Source organism: Mauremys mutica, chromosome 16 (assembly GCF_020497125.1).
Source record: "Mauremys mutica isolate MM-2020 ecotype Southern chromosome 16, ASM2049712v1, whole genome shotgun sequence".
Lineage (NCBI taxonomy): Eukaryota > Metazoa > Chordata > Testudines > Geoemydidae > Mauremys > Mauremys mutica.
Window position 1 is genome coordinate 23,849,839 of NC_059087.1, and position 22,386 is coordinate 23,872,224.

Sequence of the window (22,386 nt, forward strand, 5' to 3'; positions counted from 1 at the left end):
AAAGCCACGTTGCATAAGAGCGCTGGCTTTAGAAACTTCTACTCCGGGGGCTGAGGAATTGTTCCATTTCCCTGCGCTTATGAAATGTCCTCGCTCTGCCCCCAACCTGGCCCTTCCAGGGTGCTTGGGTCAGATCCCTGCCAAGGGACTGGCACCCCATGGAAGAGTTGGGGGCACTCAGCACTTTGCAAGGTTAGGCCATTACACAGCGTGCACGCTATATCATTGCAAGGTGAACCCCAAACGTCAAAATAATTGTTCAATTGGTTTTCTGTTCTGTGACGGTAGAAAGAAAGCTGAACAGAAGCCTCTGGTGTGCTCAAGAGTTGATTCTTAAAGCCAATTTGTGGGTGAATATATGAATAATCACTCTTGGAATTTTGTCAAAAAAGGTTTTGTCCAAGGTCCTGAACTTTAAAGTCCACTATGTGTGGTGCTTTAGGTGCTACGCATCTACTGTTTCTGAGCATTTGCCCACACTTTACACACTCCTGGATTTGCTAACACACTAATGCAGCAATTGCACATTTAGATTAATCACACAGACAGAACTCATTGCATAAACAGGGGAGAAATGTATGAGTTTCCTGAAAAAGAAGGTGGTGGGGAGTGTGTCAGAGGGGAGGAGGGGGCAATGAAGTGAGGTTTTTTACCCACAGACGCTTATGCCCAAATAAATCGGTTAGTCTTTAAGGTGCCACCGGACTCCTTGTTGTTTTTGTGGATACAGATTAACATGACTACCCCCAATACTTAAGTTCTGTGCTGAATTCTATCCCAGTAACACACATGCAGCCCCTGTGACTTCAGTGAGGCTGTTCACATGTAACCAAGGGCAGAATTTGGCCTTCTGTCTAAAGGGATCACTCCAATCCTTAGCACAGCGAGGCCAGGCCAGCATAGGAGGCAGATGCCTTCAGACAACATGGAGTGACGCTATGAATCGGCTTTGGGCAAGCAGAACAGTGTATCTGATTACAGCCTCAGAGGAAGGTTTTGGAGACAGGCTGGGATCACCTAGCTGCAATCAGGTTAACCCCCCCATGTGCTCATTTTCCCATACCCAGAGAACACAGGTATTATCAGACAGAATGACCTTGACTGTAGCTTAAGCAAAAAATGAAACAAGAGTGAGCCAAAGTAAATTCTCCCCAAGAGAACACACAGAATGTGAGCCTCCTGGGATACTCTGTGCTGAACTGAACACCCCAACCAGACTTCCTGTCCCTGCAGTGTTGTCACAGAGCAAGGCAACTTCACCTGGATTCCCTCTCTATGGGCCACCAAGGGCACCCATTCACAGCGGTTTTTCCAGGCTGCACAGCTCCCTGCCTGCACTGTGAATTCCCCAGCAAGTCAGACTGCCTGAGCAGGCCTGCTTTGCTTCCTCCCCAGAGGCTATCCAGAGTGTCATTGCTCACACTTATAAAGGCACCACTCAGCTTTTCCTAAGCAAGCACATTTATTCTTCAGGTGAAAGCATTGTTGTTTTAATGTATTTTCTCTGTAAACGAACCTGCATGCATGCTAATACGCTTACCAGCGATCACCTCAGCTCCAACAGGGACTCTGGTAGAAGTCAGTCCTTTGAAGCCTACCAAGGGGGTTTTCTGTGGTTACAAATTCCTAGCACCTTGGCTCAGAACAAGCACCCCAGGGATCTGAGAGTCCCTCCTTTATGCAGTTTGGGCCTGTGATCTTGTCCTCGTGTAACAGGTGATCAGTAGACAAAGTCCCTTTCCTTAGGGTGAAGCGACACAAGGCATAACTGGAGTGGGCACATTTGCATATGTCGCCCCTTAGAGATTTACTGGGAAACCCACTTAACTTTAAGGTTCATTCTTGGCTGGCACATTGTTTCAACTAATCCTTAGACGCTCATAACACTCCCCAGCATGGACACTGGTCAGGTCGCCCCTGTGGAGATGCTGCACACAATCCCACAATAAATACAAACATTTGCATTTTAATACACTGAACTCCTACAATACTGAAGTACATTTTAGTAAGGTTTGTCTAGAAAATGGCAGGAAATTGCCATAGAGGTCACCAGTGTCCTTAGACAGCTAGAGGGGCGGTACACAGGGAAAACAAAGGCATAAGCAATACTGCATGGTTAGCCATAAGACACCCTGCTCTTTCAAGGGATTTTTAATGGCAGCAACAGCTCAAGACCTCTGTTTTATAGTTCATTCAAGAGATACGGAGTCAGATCCTCAGCCAGGGTAATAAGTGTAACTGCGTAGAAATCAATGGAGCTAAACCAATTAATGCTATCTGAGGATCTTGGCCCATCACCTCTAATGGCCCCCTAAGGCATTCTCAGACAGAAGGAAGCAATACCATCTCTTCTTCACCTGAGCCTTCCTGGCAGTTCTCCCACTCCTGAGCCTCATGCTACTTAGCGTGTGAGACAACCCCAGCCGGAGACAGACCTGCTTGTAAGCGTTGCAGAATGACGACTGTACAGGGGAACTTAAAGGAAGAAGGGATGTGGAGGTCAAAGCATAAAGACCCTGGTTTTTCCAAGGGGGGGGAATATTGCCAGACACCCCAATGCAGGAGCATTTCCAGTCTTTGCTGCACAGGACGCTGAACTCCAAGGCTGGAAGCACCGAGGGCCACGGCTGAGGCATTTATTACAGTTTTGCTTGGTAGGTTACTCTCCTCACCGCTGTCAAAAGCCCTGAGAACCTGACACCAACTTTTCCTTGATTGGCAGGGACATTATTTTAAAGGGATCCGATTCAGAGGCTCTCGCCTTTGAGTCTCTTACATCCCCTCATGCTCTTTCCAGCCGGCAGACACTGTCAGGTTAAAGGCATGCTAATGATTGTCACCCCTAGGCTTCACAGGCTACTGGTGAAGGCACAGCCAACACACCGAGAATACAAATCTCAGAGAAGGCTGCGAGGGACGCTGCACGTTCCAGGACATGCTCAGAGCGGCGATAGAGACATCCCCTAAAACCTATTAATTAGGAATGACAGCGCTACATCCTCCTTGAATGAAGCTTCTCCAGTTCTGTCCAAAGGACCTGACTCACGCACGAGCTCAGCGACGGGACACATGGCCTGACCTCTGCATATCTCAATGGATGAGGCTAACAGCGAAGGGATATTTCTGTCCTTTCTGGATCTTTGAGAGCAGGGATGGGAAAAATTAATGTCAAGCCAGACCCCAAGAACTAGAGGTCACCAAATGAAATTAATAGGCAGCAGGTTTAAAACAAATAAAAGGAAGTATTTCTTCACACAATGCACAGTCAACTTGTGCAACTCCTTGCCAGAGGATGTTGTGAAGGCCAAGACCATAACAGGTTCATGGAGGACAGGTCCATCAATGTTTGCCAGATGCTGGGAATGAGCAACAAGGGATGGATCTCTTGATACCTGTTCTGTTCATTCCTTCTGGGGCACCTGGCACTGGCCACTGTCGGTAGACAGGATACTGGGCTAGATGGACCTTTGGTCTGACCCAGTAGGGCCATTCTTATGTTCTTATGACCCTCAGTTGGTGTGAGATGAAGTAAGCGGAGCTATAGCAATTGACACCAGCTATGAATCGAGCCCAATAACCCTGAACTTGCTTGGAGCCCGATAAATAACCCTCTTTACCCTCAGCCTAGCAAGTTTTATATACATGGGTGTCCTCTGTCAAAAGTTGCACATTTTAGCAGATGTCAAGAAAAAAAATGCTTCTGGCACATATTTTTAAGTGAGGAATTCAACTTTTCTCTGGATGAAAGAACACGCCCTGTGATCTGCATCCATCCCCTGCCTGCCCCACAAGGGGCTCACTCCCCATATAAGCTCCACCCCCAAGAGAGGTCACTCCCCATATAAGCTGCACCCCCAGGGAGGGGCCCAGTGACTACACATACTCCATCCCCAGTAGGAGGTCATGTAATATATAAGCTCTCCCCCCTGGGTGGGGCCCACTCACTCCCCGTGTAAGCAACACCCTCAAGGAAAGGCTCACTCACTGTGCTGACGTCCCCAGTAAGGCTGAAGTATCCCTAGCCCCTCCCTCAATGCCCAGGGATTTAGTGCACACAGCTCTAGCTGGGATCAGATATTGGTCTCTCCACAGCCGCCCTCTGGAAATTCGGCTTTGTAGCCTTGATAGCAGTTCAGACAAATGCCCAAGTCACAGAATACAGGGAGGGGAGGGGGAGGTGTTTGGATCAAACTTTAAAAAAAAAAACCCCACATGAAATTAGTGCTAGTGAGAAGTGCAGGACTGACCGCCCTGGGAACAGGAGGTGCTGCTGATCTGAACAACTCCAGAAGGGTCCCTGGCCCGCTGCTGTGCCTCAACCCAGCCCCGGAAGGGCCAGCCCTTAGGATAAACAAGCTGTTCTTCACCTCTGAGAAACTGCCAACACAAGGGGGCCAGAGTTTCAAAGAAGTGCAGCACTTTGGGAGCCGAGCCCTTGAGAAAACTAGCCCCCAGCAGGCTACTGACAGAGCTACGCTCTTTGGAGTATATGCCCCCCCCCATCACGGGGGCTGCCTGAGTACCTGGCAAACCCAACCCATCTGCCACTTGCGACGGCGGCTGCTGTTTGGAGCGCGCATGGCCTAACAGGAACAGGAGGGAGCCACTCAGCATTGTTTGGGGGGGGGCCTTGGGCTGACGTGGGAAAATCTGCAGGGGCCCTGGGACATTTCCACTGGAGAGGAATCATGAGGCAAATGGGAATCTCCCACTGCAGCCCACCAGCAGGAGAGTTTGCAAAGGTTATTGTGCTTTTCTCACAGCTTCAGTCAGCATCTGAGCCAGCGGCTGCTTCTCCCCAGACTCAGGGGATGGGTGTGCGGGGAGTGGGGGTGACCCAGCCCAGCTCCTGGCAGGATGGTGCTGTGCAGCAACTTCTGGGCACATCCTCCTCGGACGTGCTCCAGGCGCTCCTCCAGGTTCTCTCACAGCCCTTCAGTAACCTGCTGCAAGACGGCCCTTGGGAGAGCAGAAGATGCTGATCAGACCAGGCATTTCCCTGTGCTGATGTTCCCAGGTGCAGAGGTGGGGGCTGCATATTGCTCTTTTAACAGTCCTCATGCTCTCTGTCAGGTGACTACACACCACCATATGGCCTGATCAGTCCTGACATTCCACCTGCCTGACTGCCAGCCCGGCAGAGGGAAGAGCAGCACGTCACCTTGAAGGCTCTACGGCTGAGCCAGGCTACCCACGGACCGAGAGCCAAACAGCCTTGTTTTCCAAGAGGGCCCGATTCTGCTTGCGAGAGGCACTGGGGAGCTGTGTGCATGGGGCACAGGGCAGAATCTGCTTCTGCTGCTTCCTGGGGTTGGTGAAGGGACGTGGGGTGATGTTGGCCATCAAGAACAGAGTTCTTTTCAGAGGGCCTTGGGGAAGGGGATTTAGGAAATTCACCCCTAGGCTGGGTATCTTTGCACTGCCTAAGAACCTGTAAAGTCCCCCCCAACCCTGCCCCCATACACACAGAGGATATCCCCTGGCTAGAGGGCCTCCGCCGCAGGCACGGAGGTGGTGTGGCCAGCACTGCATCACTCCCCTCTCCTTGCAAGCACCCCCACTTTAGGGAACAGGCCTGGACCCTGTCAGCGACGGGGGACATACTGGGGTGTTTGGGCTGCTGGGGCGACACTGGGGCAGCCTCTGAAGCTGTTCTACCCCACAGCAAGTGCTGAACCAGCCCTGAGAGCAGGGAGGTGAATTGCCTCAGTCCCTGCACCAGCATCAGTGGATCAGGCCCCACTCCCTACCCCTGAACCTGCCTGTTGCTCTAGCTCTCCTGAGACGACGTAGCCAAGGCAGTGGTTCTTGCCCTCCGTGATAACACTCTCTGAGGTTTCTAGCACCATAGGATCTCAGAGAGCTTTGCAAAGATGGGAGTCCCATCCCTGCCTAATGAAATGCAGGCCCGGCCACGCCACACTGCACCATCACTGCTTACAACACAAACGCCACTTCCAAACCAGACTGGAGGGATAGTTTGAAACCGGCAGAGTGGAGCAACCCACGCTGGAAGATGGGCAGGACAACAGGATTTACACTCCCGCGCTGCTGAGAAGCGCCAGGGGAACTATCATGACCATGGACTGTCAGGATCTTGATTTAACGTTGCTTCCAGAAGGCGATTGCAAAAGGGATGTCTCTTGGGGTGGGGGTGGGGGTAGTTGCTCAGTGGCTTCCAGCAAGAATATCTGATTTCATTGGGAAAATAAAATCCTTAGCACTTATATCGTCTAGTGTAGAACTTGCAAAAGGTGAGTGAGCACCGCGGGCATCCCCCATTTACTGATAGGGACCCTGCGGTGCAGAGCGGGGCTGCGACCTGCCCAAGGTCATGCAGGAAGTCAGTGGCAGAGCTGGGATTAGACCCCTACTTTCCTGACTCCCAGCCTTGTGCCCTCGCTGCTGGAAACCATTACTGCTCATCTGCAACCTGACGGGAGGCTCTAGAGTAGAGAGCCAGTGGAATGAAGATAGCTGACGGGGACGCCTGGAGACCTGTCCCAGGAAAAGCACAACTCTCAGGCAGGATTCTCTGGGGTAGTCAGCCAGGAGTGGGGATGGGGGTACAGGATGTGCACAGTCACTAACTGCCAGGGTCCTCACCTGTAGGAGCCACCTCCTAAACCATGCACCAAGCATCCATCACCGCACACTGTGAAAGGCTGAGATCAGAGTGGAACAGGAACAGAACCACAGGGCTCTGGCCAGTTCCCACCCACCCCTCTGGCCTAGGCTGAAAGACAAACTGCTGCCCCAGCTCAGCGAGGAAGGCTGGAATTTCCAAAGAGGCCCAAGGGAGTGAGGGACGGACTCAATACGCAGGGAGAATCTGTGGGTTTTGGAGTGTCTAAGTCCCTTTGGCAGCTTGGAAACAGCCCACAAAACAGCCTGTAACCTAATAGTGTCCATCTGCTTCAGATTCTGTCCAAACTCACAGAGCAATGCCCCGAAGAGCCTGCTGTCTGGGGGGACGACAGTCATAATTTACATTAGGCTCCTTTTCTGGTCCAAGAAACATTCATCAGCTTTGCCCATCTGCCCCTCAACCTCACCGCTAACGCCACCACCTAGAGCGCTTATCCAGTGCGTTTCCTCAGTAGATCTTCACAAGGGAGGTCACTCTTACTACCCCCCATTTTATAGATAGGGAAACTGAAGCACAGAGGGGCAGAGACTTTCCTGAGGTTGACCAGTTAGTCGTAGGCCTCACAACAGAAGTCGTCCTTGTGGTGGGATTTGCAGGACAACGGGGCAGTGGCCTTACACAGCACACAGAAAGAACAGATCAAGTGGTGCCTTGGTTAACAGCTGTCAGTCAAGCTCAGACTCCGTTCCTGGCTGTAGGGAGCTCTGGTCCAGGATTTCTCTGCCACTGTCTCAGGTGAACAGATTTCTAATGCAGTCAGACAGAAGGCTCCATCTGTCCTCTCTGCGGGACCCACTCCGCTTGTTCTATTTAAATACATGGCGAGGAGCAGGCGCTGCTGGGCCAGAAGCTGCACGGCTGGGTGGTCGTCCTGAGCCCTCTCACTGCAGCTGAGAGCTCTGCAGACACAGCGGCAGATCCTGCTCCCACCGAGGTCAAGAGGAGCTTTGTCACTGGTGAGCAAGAGAGAAGGATCAGGCCCAGAACAGACCAAGCTCTCCTCTTGGCCAAACACAGCTGCACGGACATTCAGCCCAGTGGGGAAGGAGAGTTGGTGTCACTCTGGTGACCCCTTCTGGTCAGTGAGAGCAAGAGCTCTTGGGCTTACAGGTCATCCTGCTGCCATTAAGGGGAGGAAGGAGAGAATGGAGGGGAAGGGCTTGGCATGACAGTGTGTGTTCAGCCATCCTAGGCTCGGTTCTCCGCTCACTATTGTTACTTGCAGTAGCCATCTTGCTATCCAAGACACTTACGGAAAAGGCCCCCAGTTGCCACAGGATAAATACACAAGGCTGTGGAGTGCTCAGATACCCCCCCATGCCCCTGGGTGGGGAAGGGCAGACAAGAGGTTAAGTGACTCACCCAAGGTCACACAGGAAGTCTGTGGCAGAGCAGGAACTTGACCCCAGGTCTCCCAACTTGCAGGTTACAGCCCAGGCCACTCAGCCATCCTGTATCTACCACCACTTCGGAAGATAAGAGCCACCAGACTGGCTCAGACCTGAGGTCCATCTAGTCCAGTGTCCTGTCTCTGACAGTGGCAGATGTTTCTGAGGAAGGTGTAAGAACCCTGCAGTAGCAGATGAGGGATGATCTCTTTCCCCCCACCCCCATTGGTCTCATCCTGGTGTCTCATAGTTAGGGACTGGCTTAAACCCCAAAGCACAGGATTTAATAGCACTTCCCAAATGTGTCATCATTAGAGGCCCCAACTGAGATCAGCGACCCATCGTGCTCAGGTGCTGTGCACACATACATAATAAGAGACAGTCCCTGCCCTGAAGAGCTTACTATCTAAACAGAAGTTGCTCACGCTGGTGTAAATGCACCAATCTCAATGGAGCTGATCCTCATTTACACTGGATTAAGTGCAAGGAGTATCTGGCCTGCATTTAAATAGCTCATTCATGAGATCTGGTCAATTCAAATAATTCTACATCCCCTCCCCCACTGAGTTTAAGTCATTGTCTCGGGGCCTCTGTTTACCAGTTCATGCAGCACTCCACAAGGGGACAGAACCAAAATGTGCAGAACTCCCCTCCGCCCCTCAAGATGGCCTGTGCGACACTTGGAAAACGTAGCTCAAACTTCTGGCTATTGGTGGCTGTGAGGATCAGTTCCTTGAGCGTGCTTTGAGATCCTTTGCTGAAGGGTACAAATAGGATTGCTGCAGATAAAATGTTCTAGCCGGCAGAAAGAAGCCTCCTCCCCTGCAGCAGGGAATGTGCCGGGGAAAGGAGCCGGCTGCCGGCTGACGAGGAAGAAGGGGAGTAAATGAAGAGCTGCCAGGGCTGGTGGATGGTTACTGGGTGGTGACGAGAGATTGCTTCATGCAGCGAGACAGTTCAATGTTTGGAGCAGGTGGCCTCAGGGATGTGCAAACAGCTGGGAAATATGAAGGCAGCGAGCCCCCACCCCCACCCCCAGCGAGCCTGGTGATAAATAAGTGACAAGTCTCAAATGCAGAAGTGCAGTCTACCTTGAAGGCTGCAGAGGCTCTTGTAAGGCTGGGTGTATATATCACAAGCCAGGGCACCCCGATCGATCACATTCCTGGGGTAAGCTTCGAGGGCCCAGACTTAATCAGCCTTGCTGGGGATTGGAGCTGATGCCTGGGAACATCTATCCATCAAAACCAGAAACAAGGCACACGCTCCAAGAGAGGCTGGTCACAAGGCTTGTGCACTGGCCTGGGGATGTTAGAGCGGAGAGGAGGCACTCCACTGCACCCGGCACGAAGGAAGAGGCACATTCATTTAAAGCCACGGCTGTCATTCACATTCAGCACCCACGAGCTCCGGAGGGAACTTCCTTTTAGTCCTCCTGGGATGTGATGAAAAATCTTGTAAGAGGATAGAACTTAAAGGGAAGGAGGCAATAATCCCTGGGAGGATCATTAGGACCCCTGATGCATTCAAAGCATATAATATTTGGATGCATGTAGCAAAGCAACAGAGACACTGTTTTCCGGGTATTGTACCTTTAATTCTCTAAGCACTCTGCGGTCTGCGGAGACAGGCAGCCATTGTGTGTCCAGTTCATGCAGACTGTTACAGAGACACACACAGTGCTCTCTCATAGAGACTACAGCTCTTTAGTTAATTTGTTAGTCACTTAAATTAAGGTCATTCTGACTGAAAGCACGTTTGGAGAAACCTAATAAATAGTCCGTATTTAATGCCCTGTGCCAGCACTTGGGGCTCTGCCGAGTAATTAAAACACAACATGCAGCAAACAACCCTGGAAATTCAATACAGAATTGTGACAGGGGAGGGGGCTTCTTGTGTCAGCAGGTGTTGGAGCCCGGTGGGGAGAGGCTGAGCCCTTGCTGCTGGCAGTAATAGCTGGTTCGCTCCACCCTGGGCATCTGGGAAATGGCGTGTGGGGCAGGCAGGTTTCTGTAGGAAACAGCAGCAATTGCAGTAACTGCATGTGTGAAAAATTCCTGCTCCCTGCAGCTTTAGAAGAGCAGCACATGTTGTGCCTTACTGTCACTGACTAGTATCACCCTCTCTTTCAGCTTTCTGCAATGGCCCTGCATAGATCCGGATGCCAGCTGTGCAGCGGGTCTCACGAATACACTCATGGGTACTGTGAATGGCGGGCAGCATCCAGCTGGCATGGGTGTGGGGGTGAAGCAGTGGAAGGCGCCAGTGCACTGTAGCCACAGTGGTGCAAGCACATGCTTTCCCACCTGGTTTTCTGTTTGCTCTTCATTCACTCGATCTTCCCATCAAAGAAAGCTGCAGTCATGCTGTCGCAGAACCAGGGTTTAGCCGGTGCTTTTGCACATGCCAATGGCTTTTTCCATTCTGCAAGAACAAAAGGGCTTCCTCTCCTCATCTGCGAACGCTGCCCTGCCCCGGTGTTTAGGTACGGGGAGATGAAAGGGTGCAGCGACAGATAAGTGAGAGCAGTGATCCTCAGCCTTGGAAAAGGGGAAGGAGCATGGAGGGGAGAGAGAGAGAGAGAGAGAGAGCATGTTCTTTTCTGCCTTTTGTCTCAAGCTCTGAAGCCGAGAGTGAGATGAGGGAATGTAGATCACACTGTAATTTTCCCTTACAAGCTGCTGCAGAGCACAGGGTTGGTAGGTAGCCAGTGCCCAGGGGCCACTCAGCAATAACTCTCAACCATTTCTTTTACAAAAATGGTGCTTATTAAAGGTCAAATGGAGCTGGCGGAGGGGGTGGGAGGTTGATACAGGAAAGGGAAAGAGCAGGGGACGCTTTCCAGGGGAAGAACACACACACCCAAACCTGGCCCAATCCTCAACTGGTATAAAATCAGTGGAGCTCCTGCTTTTTACACTAGTTATCCAGCCTACACAGTCTGTAGCGCAGGGGTGGCCAACCTGTGGCTCCGGAGCCACATGCGGCTCTTCAGAAGGTAACATGCGGCTCCTTGTACAGGCACCGACTCCGGGGCTAGAGCGACAGGCGCCAATTTTCCAGTGTGCCGGGGGGTGCTCACTGCTCAACCCCTGGCTCTGCCACAGGCCCTGCCCCCACTCCACCCCTTCCCGCCCCCTTCCCTGAGCCTGCCGTGCCCTCGCTCCTCCCCCTCCCCCCCAGAGCCTCCTGCACCCCACGAAACAGCTGATGGGGAGGGAGGGGAAGGTGCTGATTGGCAGGGATGCCGGTGGGTGGGAGGCTCTGGGCACAGGGCGGGGTAGCTGATGGGGAGCTGCTGATGTGTTACTGTTGTTCTTTGGCAATGTACATTGGTACATTCTGGCTCCTTCTCAGGCTCAGGTTGGCCACCCCTGCTGTAAAGGCTTCTGCATTGAAACATTGTCTATAAAATACAATGTTGCCCCAAGATTATTAGAACAGCTATGAAGGGGATCAGCTCCAAGGACCGCAGCTTTCCCCTGCATTCATTGCTTCCTCTAGCCAGCAACTAGCAGCCTCTGATCATGTCAATATCGCAGATCAGCTGCATTAAAACCAATTAGTGGCTAATAAAGTAAAGACAGCTTGTCTCAGTCCCTGCTTGCCTTTGGGCAGAGGTGTCTCTGGTTATGGTGAGAGATCCAGAAACACAGGCCACTGGCTTGTGTTATTAAATCTTATGATATTTGGCAGTTTTCTTAAAGCTCTGACTCCTGGAGTCATGTGACTATGTGAGAATCCCAGCTTTCATTAAGTAAGTTTCTAGTCCCAATGGACGCTGAGACAAGCTTGAAAACGTGACCTTAACAGCTCCCAAACCAGAAGGCAAATACAAACTGAGCCCTGCATTCAAATAACCTCATGATCTTTGAGCACTTGGAGTTCGCCATGCTGCAGTACATCGGGGAGTACTGATCTCCTGGGAGTGCTCATGTAAAGGGACAGTATGTTTGCTGCTCTTTGCCCTGGAGGCTTTAAAGCAACAGTGCTTCTTTCGGAGCGACGCAAGGCCGAGCCCTCGCTCACCTCCCATGCTAGTTACAGACACGGCTGGCTAGGAGAGGCCCAATGTCACTTAAGAAGTGAGCTGACAGATGGCAATAGCTATTTCTCATAAAGGCTGAAATTCTGTGGAGCATCTCCAGGAGGCAAAGCACAAGGGGGAGTGGGGGCAGAGGTGCTCTCAGGATTCCGGCCGCTCCGGTAATTTGTGGCCCCATGATAGATTAGCGCAGTCCCTTTCTGTTCTGATATATGGCATCCTCCCAAGAGCTGCCTGTGAATCCTCCAGAATGCTCCATCCCACAGCCTCCCTCCCACAACCTCTGACACACACCCGCCCATGCCCTACACTGGGAGCTTGTCCCAGCCCTAGACTGCATCTCTGCTGAGGGGGTCCTCTCCTGGCCTCTTTCTGCTGCCACATCAGGGGAATAGAATCCGTCACAGAAAGATATCCACAGCTAAAGCACTATAGCTACTTACCTGTATGTGTGTCTGCAGAGAACTAATTCCACAGCACAGTAGGCACCTAGAAACATGTTTTTAAATCAGGAAGTGCTCAGACCTGAAAATTCATCTCATGCAATGTGCAAAAACTCGCTACATTGAGCCCTGTTCATCACTGCTTAAACAGAGAGCTGGCACCTGTATACAGGGGGAAAGGTAAGAGGCCTGTCCCCAGCGGCATAGAAGATCTGCTCATGATCTGAGACGGTACCAAATCAGCGAAGGGAAAAATATCAATGTGCCTCAGTGATTTTAGAGGAAAGTGCTAGAGTTTGCCTGGTTCTGATTTTGGTTAAAACATAAGAGCAAACTGAGAGAATAAAGGCTAATTAACAAATTCCCTGTTCTACTTACTAGGTGAATTTCTAAAGTAGTTTTAAATTAATTCAGGGATGAATCCAATGGTCACTGAAGTCATGGAAAGACTCTCGTTGATTTCAATGGGATCACGCATTGTAAGTGCCTGGCTCAGGATTACATGATGTGGACATGTATTTGTATGTTAAAACCTGACTATGGTTCATTTTAATACCTGGGAAAATCATGTGACATAACAAAATACTTGTTTCAGTTATCTGGAATTTTGCTTTTAGAATTAACACTGATACCTGCCACTGATGATCACAGTGACTGGTTGGTATGAACTTGACTAACCTTTAGAAGGGTTTTTATTAAGGATCCAGATATGGACAGAAATGGTCTTCCTAGAATAGAATTAAGTGAGATTATAGCACCTTGATTACTATGCATTGCAGTCACTGAATGTGATCACTAAGTGATAAATTCCACACATCCAGTTCTCTTTACCCATTGTGGACCCATTTATTTTTCCTTTCTGTAACTTTTTATTTCTCTGACTATTGTTTTGTCTGGTTAATAAAACTTGTAGATGCAGAAAAAGCTTCGATTCTGCTTTCTTTGGCCTAAGTAACGGACTTGAAATGAATCCATAGAAAAATCTGGGATAGTTAATGAAAATCGTTTAACCTTTTCTCACCCATGTATCTTAACGGACACAGCTCCCACTTCTCTCTCTCTCACACTCACAACCTTCTCTCATCACTCAGTTCATCTCGGCTTCAATTCTTTACAATGCCTGCTCGTTACACAGCAGTCAACGCAGAGGAAATTTTGCTCAGAGTGCTTAGTGCGTCAGTGCTTAGAGTAGCCGATTCTATCCTCACACACAGTAGAACTGCCTTCTGGGAATATCCCCCATCAGAAGGAGCTGTCCCAAAGGCGTAGGGCTGGCTGAGTCCCGGAGGTGTCAGGGATGTGAGGAAATAAGGGGAGTGGCCAACAGGTGGCCACACAAAGCCACTAACTTAAATAGCCCCTGGGACTGCTCTAAGTAGCACCAACAGCCATGCAAGCCCAGAGTCTAAAGGATGCAAAATGATGTAGCCTTTACTCCCAGAGCCAGGCTGGGCCTCCACAGAATCTATCCCATGCTGAATGGACCCTTCGAGCCAGCCTGTTCCCACACTGCCTCCCCTTGCTCATGTTCCTTCGGTGAACATCCAATGAGGCTTCGAATAGCGGGGAAGTGAAACACAGCAAGGCCGGGCAGCAAGCAGCAGCAGAAAGAAATCAATGCTGGCCAAGCGGCTGAGGAATAAGTGAAGGGAAAGAAGTGGCATGTTCTAAAAGCCTATTATGTATAATGGAGAGGAAGAAAACTGCCGTAAAATAAAGGCACTCAACAGTGTCGCTTTAAGCATTAAATAGGCTTCTACTACAAAAGCTCTTTCTATTTAAAAAGCTTCCCGATTTGAACAGGAGGCATTGCTATGTTCTGACAAAGCCTGGGCTCCCTCACTTATCCAGAGTCCTGGCGTCACATGCTTTTAACCTGCCTTGTAATGACTGACTCCTGCCTGCGATCAGGCGGCCCTGCCGGTTTCCACTGCAGAGCAGACTCAGCTCGCTCTCAAAATAAACCTGCGCGCTCTGCGTTTCATGAGATAAGCCTGGCTCGCTGGGGAGGGGAAGAGGACATGGCCTCCAGGGCTCGGCTCAGGAGGAAGAGAAAGTTCTTCCAGTGATCACTACCTGTGTGGGATGGAAACAATCGAGCGTGATCACTGTCCTGCCAGGCAGACACGGACCCACCACCATCACCAACATGTATTATTGCAGATTTGTCTCTTGGTTTCTGGAGACTCGAGAGATCTAAAGAGGTAGGTCTCTTCCTGCCAGAGGGAGGGCAGTGCTGCCCCTTTCAAACTCACCTTGTATTTATCCAGCAAACACACACACACACACACGTTTGGGGAGGGCAGGGCGGAATCAGGCTCCTCCATAGATGGGCGCAGGTAACTTCTGGAATCCCGGCTAAGGAGGGTTCATTAATTAAGCAATATTTCCCTGGAGAGGGGAGGGGAGGAGATGGAGTGCACGGGCTCTCTCTCCCCCCATTCCATGGGTACAGTAGATGAGAGATTTCTGACATCCTGCTCTTCAAGGCTCATTGTGCCATGTGACACTCAAATAAAACCAGCTGCTGTTCATCTCCCCGACTGCCAAGCCAGCAGGGACAAGGGGGTCTCTGGCCTCTCTGAGGGCACGAGCTCTAGCGGATCATAACAGTGTGCTGCCGGGAGGCTAGATGGCAGAGTGGATTAAATAAAAGTCACAAATGAAGCGAGTTCCAAGGTCTCAGCCAGGGGTGTCCGGGGTGACAAGGGCCAGAGGAGTGCCTACACGACAGCAGCCAAGCATCAACACCAGCGTGGTAAGGACGTACCTGCACTCGGCAGAAGCTCCGAAGTAGAGTAGCAGGAGACATTTGCGACTCACCAGGACTAAGGCAGAGATGCAGCAGGGTGACGTAGGATTGGTGAGAGCTGTGAAAGGGAGAGCAAGAGAAGAGATGTTACACGCTGGGATTGAGGTACCCAGCCATAAAGCCGCAGCGGAGGCTGATGCTTGGCTAGAAGGAGTTAAGGCGGGTCAGGCCTGAGGTGCTGGCAAGAGAGCACACCAGTTCAGCATACTGGCGCCAGCCAGAGCTGCCTGTCTCTCACTGTCAGGAGCGTGAGAATTCACCCCCACCATTCCCAAAGGAAAGCCCGGTGCAGTGAGACACAGGAAAGGAACATACAGAAGAAGCCTGAGAGGCAGGACAACCGGGCTCCTGCGTGAGCCAGCGAGCAGATGGCCCCGCTGCCCAGCTCAGAATGGAGGAATGCATTGTGCTTCAGAGGCACGCTTGGCTTTCCACTCTGCTTGGCGCAGGGGCCTGTTCCTCACTGAAACTACCAGTGCGCACACACGCATGCTTTCAAATATTAAACCCTGAGGAGACAAACTCTGAGGGCCCACACCATGGTGGCTCCCAGTAAGGACTGGCTGCAGCTGGGAGCCACAGGGCAGCTTTCTGTAGCTCCCCAATCCTGGAACTGCTTTTCCATGGTTCTAACCCCAGAATGATTAGATCAGCCTTAAGGCTGCTCTAACTTACACCATCTCAGGGGTTCAGTGTGCTCTGGTCATTCTCTGAGCACTCCTCCAAGTCACACCCGGTGTCAGGGAGGGGTGGGTTGAGATGGGGCTGAGCTCTACAGCAGACAAGGATTCCCCCTTACCAAAGTGACACCCAACTGGCCCCTTAGACTGTTACAGGAGTGTTCTATAAATGGGAGATGTTTCCCTGTACGAAGATAGTTAACAGATTCATTACCAGTAGATGGCACTCGCGAATATATTACATGGATCAGGTTTGGTAGGACCAATAACACTTCTGGTTATTGTACAATGCAGCTTTTTACATCCACTCTTAACACAGGCACCTCACATGCACAAAGGGGTAAGGGCACATTATTCTCTCCATTTTACAGCTGGGGAAACTGAGACCCGGAGACATTAGGGGATCAGACCACGGTAACACAGAAAGGTTGTGACAGAGCTAGGAAGAAAACCCAGCACAGTGCCTTAACCATGAGACTATCCTTCCTCTTATAAACCCTTCCATTATCCTCACACCAAGTAGCACTTACTCACAGAAGGAGCCCCATTGAAACCAGTGGGACTCCTCATGTGAGTAAGTATTACTCAATGTGAGTAACGGTTGCAAAAATCAGGGCCTTGTGTGCCATTTCACTTGTTCTGGATAATTCATGAAGCTGCAGCCTTGCCTGCACATTGAATTGGGGTGTCTGAATTCACGGGGGAAATGAACGGTCACCAGTTAAAAAAAATGTATTCTTCAGGGTAACCAAAGCAACACAGCTTAGGCATCCCCAGGGTGATGCATGGAGAAGTACTAACTGCAGACAAGACTGAAGGACGGTCCAGTGATAGGGCTTCTGCCTACGATTTGGGAGGCCTGGCTTCAAATTCCTCCTCTTCCACAGCCCTGCCAGAGCCAGATTTTCAAGTGCTCAACGCTCACAACCGGGTCCCAATTTTCCAAAGAGAGCTCAGCTCTAGAGCCAGTTGATTTTTTGGACCAAACAGATTTTCCCAATGAAATATGAGGCTTTGTCAAAATCTATTTTTTCCTCACAGGAAAATTTGATTTTGACAAAGTTTCCCAGTGGGAAAATTCAAAACCAAACCAACTTCCAAAGTCAATTCAAATCAACACTGCAACCCAAAATATTTAACCGCAAGGTTGACATTCTGACAGTACCAGCATTTTGAAATAACACGTTTTGATCAAAAAAGCATCAAGATTGTTTGGTTCAGAAGACCAAATCGAAGGTCTTCTGAACTTTCCCATTTAGTGAAAAGTCAGTGTGTTGACTTTTTTTTGGTCCTGTTTTAGGATGAAAACAATCCAAATATTGGAACCTCCAATATGACAGAAATGCCACTTTCTGAAGAGCTCAACTCAGCATTCATTTCGGAAACCTGGGTGCTGTGCCCAGAGCGCTCAGTGCTCTGCACCTCCCATTGTAATACCTCAGGCCAGACTTCTAGAAGAGATTGTGGGAGCTGAGCCCACCTGGAAATTCCAGCGTTGGAGGCTTAGATCAGCAGTTCATGGGGATTTACGTCTAACAGCAACGATGACAGGCAGTGCAGACTGACTCCCCCACCCCCGGGAGCGGCTTTCAGAACGCTGAGGCAGATCATGTGACTGGGGCCAGGAAATAAGGTTTCCTGAAATGCTACAGGTCAGAACTATGTTACACAAGGACCGGCCCCCCGGGATGCAGAAGTTGGGTGCCTAATTAGTCCCCTGAATTAAAACCTGGGTGCTTCTGCTCTGGTTTCCGAGGAGCCCGGCCTGCTGGAAGGCATTCCGCTCCTCTGAAAGTCAGGCCACTGAAAACAATTATGGCCCTGGGGCTGAGCCAGCCTGTAGCAAAGGCCCTTCATTTCCTTCCAGGCACTTTGTTTTGACTGCAGATGTTTTTGTTCTGTGCTGAGGTTACCACCCAGATGGTGCCATTTACTGATGACCGTTGGCTGGGAGAGGAGGAATCTTTGCTCACTTTTGGAAGTGAGCAGAAAGTTGTGCTCTAGGGCTCGACAGCTGGCCTGTTGAGTTCTAGCCCCACTTCTAACAGTCACTCCCTGTGTAACCTTACAGCCAGGGGTTTTCATAGATTCCATGGCTAGAAGGCACCTCTGCAATCATCTGATCTGGCCTCCTGCATAACACTGGCTGGAGAACTGCCCCCAAATAGTTCCCAGAACAGTAGGCAAGACACCCAAACTCACAGGGCCTCAACCCCATCTGAGAAGGGGGCTACTAATGCACATGTTTGGAAAGCATCGGCGTATGAAGGAGACGGTCTGCGACTCCACGTTAAGGCTGTTATAGTGCCTGAGGAGTTTACATCTGATGGTTGGTGAAATCTAAGTATGGCACTCGCAACCAATTTGGGGTTTGTGTCCTGCTTCCGAGCAGTGTGCCCCAAGGTTGGTACTCCCATTCTTGAGCCACTGTAGGACAGCTTGGCTTTCATGTCTGTCAATTAGGAGCTGTAAGAGATGCCAAGAATGACCTAAGCTGACATGAATTTAGCATAGTTACTTCTGGCCAGGACAAGAGAGGCAGGAATGCAGGAACTGCCGAACCAGACGAGACCAGTGTATCCTGTGTTGAGTTCCCTGACTCTGACAGTAGCCGATAAGAGATGCTTCAGAGGGAGGAGTGTGGTTAAGAACCACCCCGACAATGGATAGCTTTGTGCTCAAACATGCCAAAGTTTAACACCAGGTGTTTAGTCACTGGTTTAGTCCTGAAGCATACGGGTTTATCTCACTTACAAATTTGTATTCTATTGAGTGTAAGTGCAGATATTCTCATGTTCATAAAAATGACGAATCATTTTTGAATTCTACTAAGCTCTTTGCCTCCATAATATCATGTGATGGTGAGTTCCACGGGGTTGTATGTTTATATAAAAGAATAGTACCTGCTTTTAGCACCTCTTCTTATCCATTTGAAATTTGTGGCCTTTTTAACTTCACCGAGCACCCCTTTTTTCTTCTCATGAGAGCAAGTAAACAGGAGCACTTGACTGAACTTCTCCAAACCATTCATTATTTTATGTTGCTCTGTCATGTCCTTTCTAAACTAATTTTCTAAATTCCTTCTCTGTGGGAGAGCCTTTCTAGTCTGCTAATCATTTTGGATGTCTTCTATCTGTCTTTCTCTCTCTGCTATATCTTTACTGAGATGGGGGAGCCAGAACTGAATACATTATTCAAGTGGTGGGTGTACCGTCCCTTTATATAATGGCATTATCATATTTTCAATACTATTCTCTATTCTTTTCTCAATACAGCCTAAAAGGTTTGCTTTTTTCAACTGCTGCTGTGCATTGAGCAGAGGCTTTCACGGAGCTGTCCACAATGACTCCTAGATCTCTTTCCCAGGTGGTTATTGTGGAGCCCAGCAATGTATTGAAATAATTAAAAATGTTCCTTCCAAAGCACACAGCCTCATGCTTATTGTCTTGCACATTGAATTTCATCTGCCATTGTGCTGCTTATTCGCTGGCTTTCTTAGATCCTCCTTAGGCTCCTTACCGTCTCTAGTCTAGACAAACCTAAATAAGTGTGAAGTCCTCAAATGTTGCCATTCACTCTTCACCCTTTTCCCCAAATCTGTTCATGAACACTGCTCCTAGTGGGGGCTATGGGACACCTCACCTCCTTCCATGCTCAAACTTGAACAGTTCTCCTTACCCCTTTGGTTTTTGGCCTTTCAGTCGTGCATCTTACTCCCTTTGTCTTTACCGCTGGCTGCATCATGGTCCTCTGTGTTGGCTTCACAGCGCCACCGGCTTATTAGAAATCCCATCGTCGAGTTTTGGTTCTTGCTCCAAAAATCAGAGGTCCTGAGAGCTTCCCTCCAAATATCTGTCCGTGTCCATGTCTGCCTCTAGCTGCTGGCCGCATGCGGAGGTGCTGTCATGGGGGCATTCTTAAACAAAGCTGTGCCCCAGAGAGAGGAGCGTAGTCACTGGTACTGGAAGTTGCATGCAACTTCGACCGAATGCTAGCAGGCCTATTTGCAGTGCTGGGTGACATCCAGCCGGAAATAGATACATGGCAAGAAGAGGCCGCAGTGTGGGAGGTGCTGGGATCTTGTGGGAAAGCACTGCAGGACTAGCAGCCTTTGATTGTTGTGTCCGTGGTGCCAGCCTGCATCCATGTTACTGATAGCTTGAGTTTGCAGCTCCTGAGGGAATCTTGCAGGTCTGTGCCAGCCACTTCATGTTATTGCCACCACTACAGATGAGTGACAGGTTCTTGTGGGCGGGCGGGGATTGAGTTAATGGGAACACTTGAGCTCCGATTTGACCTCATGTTACTTCATTAGTGGAAACAGGCCTGTCGCCATGGCAGAGCTTTAATCTTTGCCATGTGGCTACTAATTTAGCTCAACAGCTGTTTGTGAGGGACTTTATCCAAAGGCATTTCAAAAATCCCTGTAAACTCTATCTCCTAGTCTGTAGATTCCGTGAAGAATTCTAATAGACTAGAGAAGCACGGGTTTTCTGGTACAGAAGCTCTTCCGGTTCTCTCCTATCATCTCAGTCTTAAACCTCTGTACTGAATGACTGTTCTTCGACTGCTTGCGTATGTCCCTTACAGAGAGAGAGAGAGTATTTGTGTGTGTGTGTGTGTGTGGTTTGTCATTTAGCAGGACCTTCTGACCCTTCCCACTATCAGGAGGGCCTAGGTCCAAGGCCTTTGGTTTCAAGCCAGGCGCAGGCTGCAGAAAGTCTCTCGGTGACCATCATGTGTGCTGTCTGAAGAGCCTGGCTGAGGGTTATGTTAGAGACAGATGTGCCACTTGTCATGGCTTCAAGAGCAGGACAAAGAAGCGCAGGGAGGAGCGTCTCTGTTACATCCTCACGGAGGCAGCCCTGAGACCAGTGTTGGAACCTCCTTAGTCGGCGAAGGGAAGCTCCTCAGTGATGCCTTCCCAGGGTGCTTCCTCATTCTCCTGAAAGGGCTGGAGCAGGAGTTGATCCCCAGCACTGGGACTGTCGTCTTTGAGGCTCAGGGCTTCTGAACAGTCCCAGCCTCAGCAGCATACATAAAAATTGGTGTTCGGGACTCCTCCACAAAAGGTCAGTCTGGTGACAATGGTAGAGCGCTCCCAGGAACCAGCAACCAGGGTCTGCTCAAGCTCTGACCTTGTTGCTGTTTCCTTGGGCTCTTTCCTACCTTTCTGCCCCATCATCTGGCCCAATCTCTGGGTTATCACTGGGGCCTCCTCCGCTCCCCACGGCTACTTCCCCCTCTCGGCTTCTTGCTGGAGCCCATAGTGCAAGGCAGGATCCCAGGGCTCACTCTCCACCTGGCCCTCCTCCTTGTACGGAGCCAACTCCCCTCCCCTCTAGGGAGTGATGGCACAGCTCCTCCCTGCAGACCTCCTCCCACCACCAACTTCCTTTCTTTATAAGCCTCTCCCAGCTGCTGCCCCAGCCTTTCAGCCTTACCAGTCCCTGGCTCCCCTCCAGGTGCAGCCTGTGGGTTAATTGGTCTGGTTTAGCTGTTTGGGCCTCGTGTGGAGTGGGCACCCCGTCCCACGCCCCTAACGCGCCACTAGAGAAACTCTGGCACCACTGCGCACTCCTACAATGTAATGCACGTATGCAACATGTCTCGACCAACAGTTATGAAAGGTAACTAACCTCCCCCCATTCCCCGAACCAGTCTGCCTGGCACTGACGTGGATGCACTGGATCAATTCAGGACCTTCGTTAAAGAGGGGGACAATATCGGTTACTGTCCAGTTTGCTGCTCCAGCAGCCAGCTGTAATGATGACAATGCACATTGCATTGGCTCTCCTTTGTCTCGCCTGCTGGAACAGTTTCATAAAGACAAGTATCATTTGGTTGAGTCCCGGCTGCCCTGAGTGTCCAATCTGGCGTATCTGGCCCAACGAGTCCAGTGACTAGACGGGGAGGGACTCTTTGAACTACAGTTAACAGATACCAGGGACCGCTGAGTGTGATGTGTGCACAACCTCTGACCTTTCCAATAAACCCCCCACCTTGCTCCAGAGACCAGCAGCTTTCCCATTAACTGTGCCTCTTTGGCATGAATCTGGTGTAATTTAAATCTAAGTGCTTGAAAAGTTGCTCTGACTGAATGTAAATGGGAAGCTTTCTGGGTTGTAAAGCAGGGCCTCTTGCAGGTTTATGTCACTTCCATTTCATTGCAATTACAGAGCACTCTAGAGAGGGGTTCACTGCAGCACAGAAGTGAAGTGTCTTCTCCAGCCTCTTCCAGTGAACGAGTGGCAGAGCTGGGAATGGAACCCAGGAGTCCTGACTCTTGGGCTGTTGCTCTGTCCACACGCTCACCATCCCCTGACTCTCTGAAGGGTTTTTCTAGGCAGGGAAAGAAGATATAAGAAG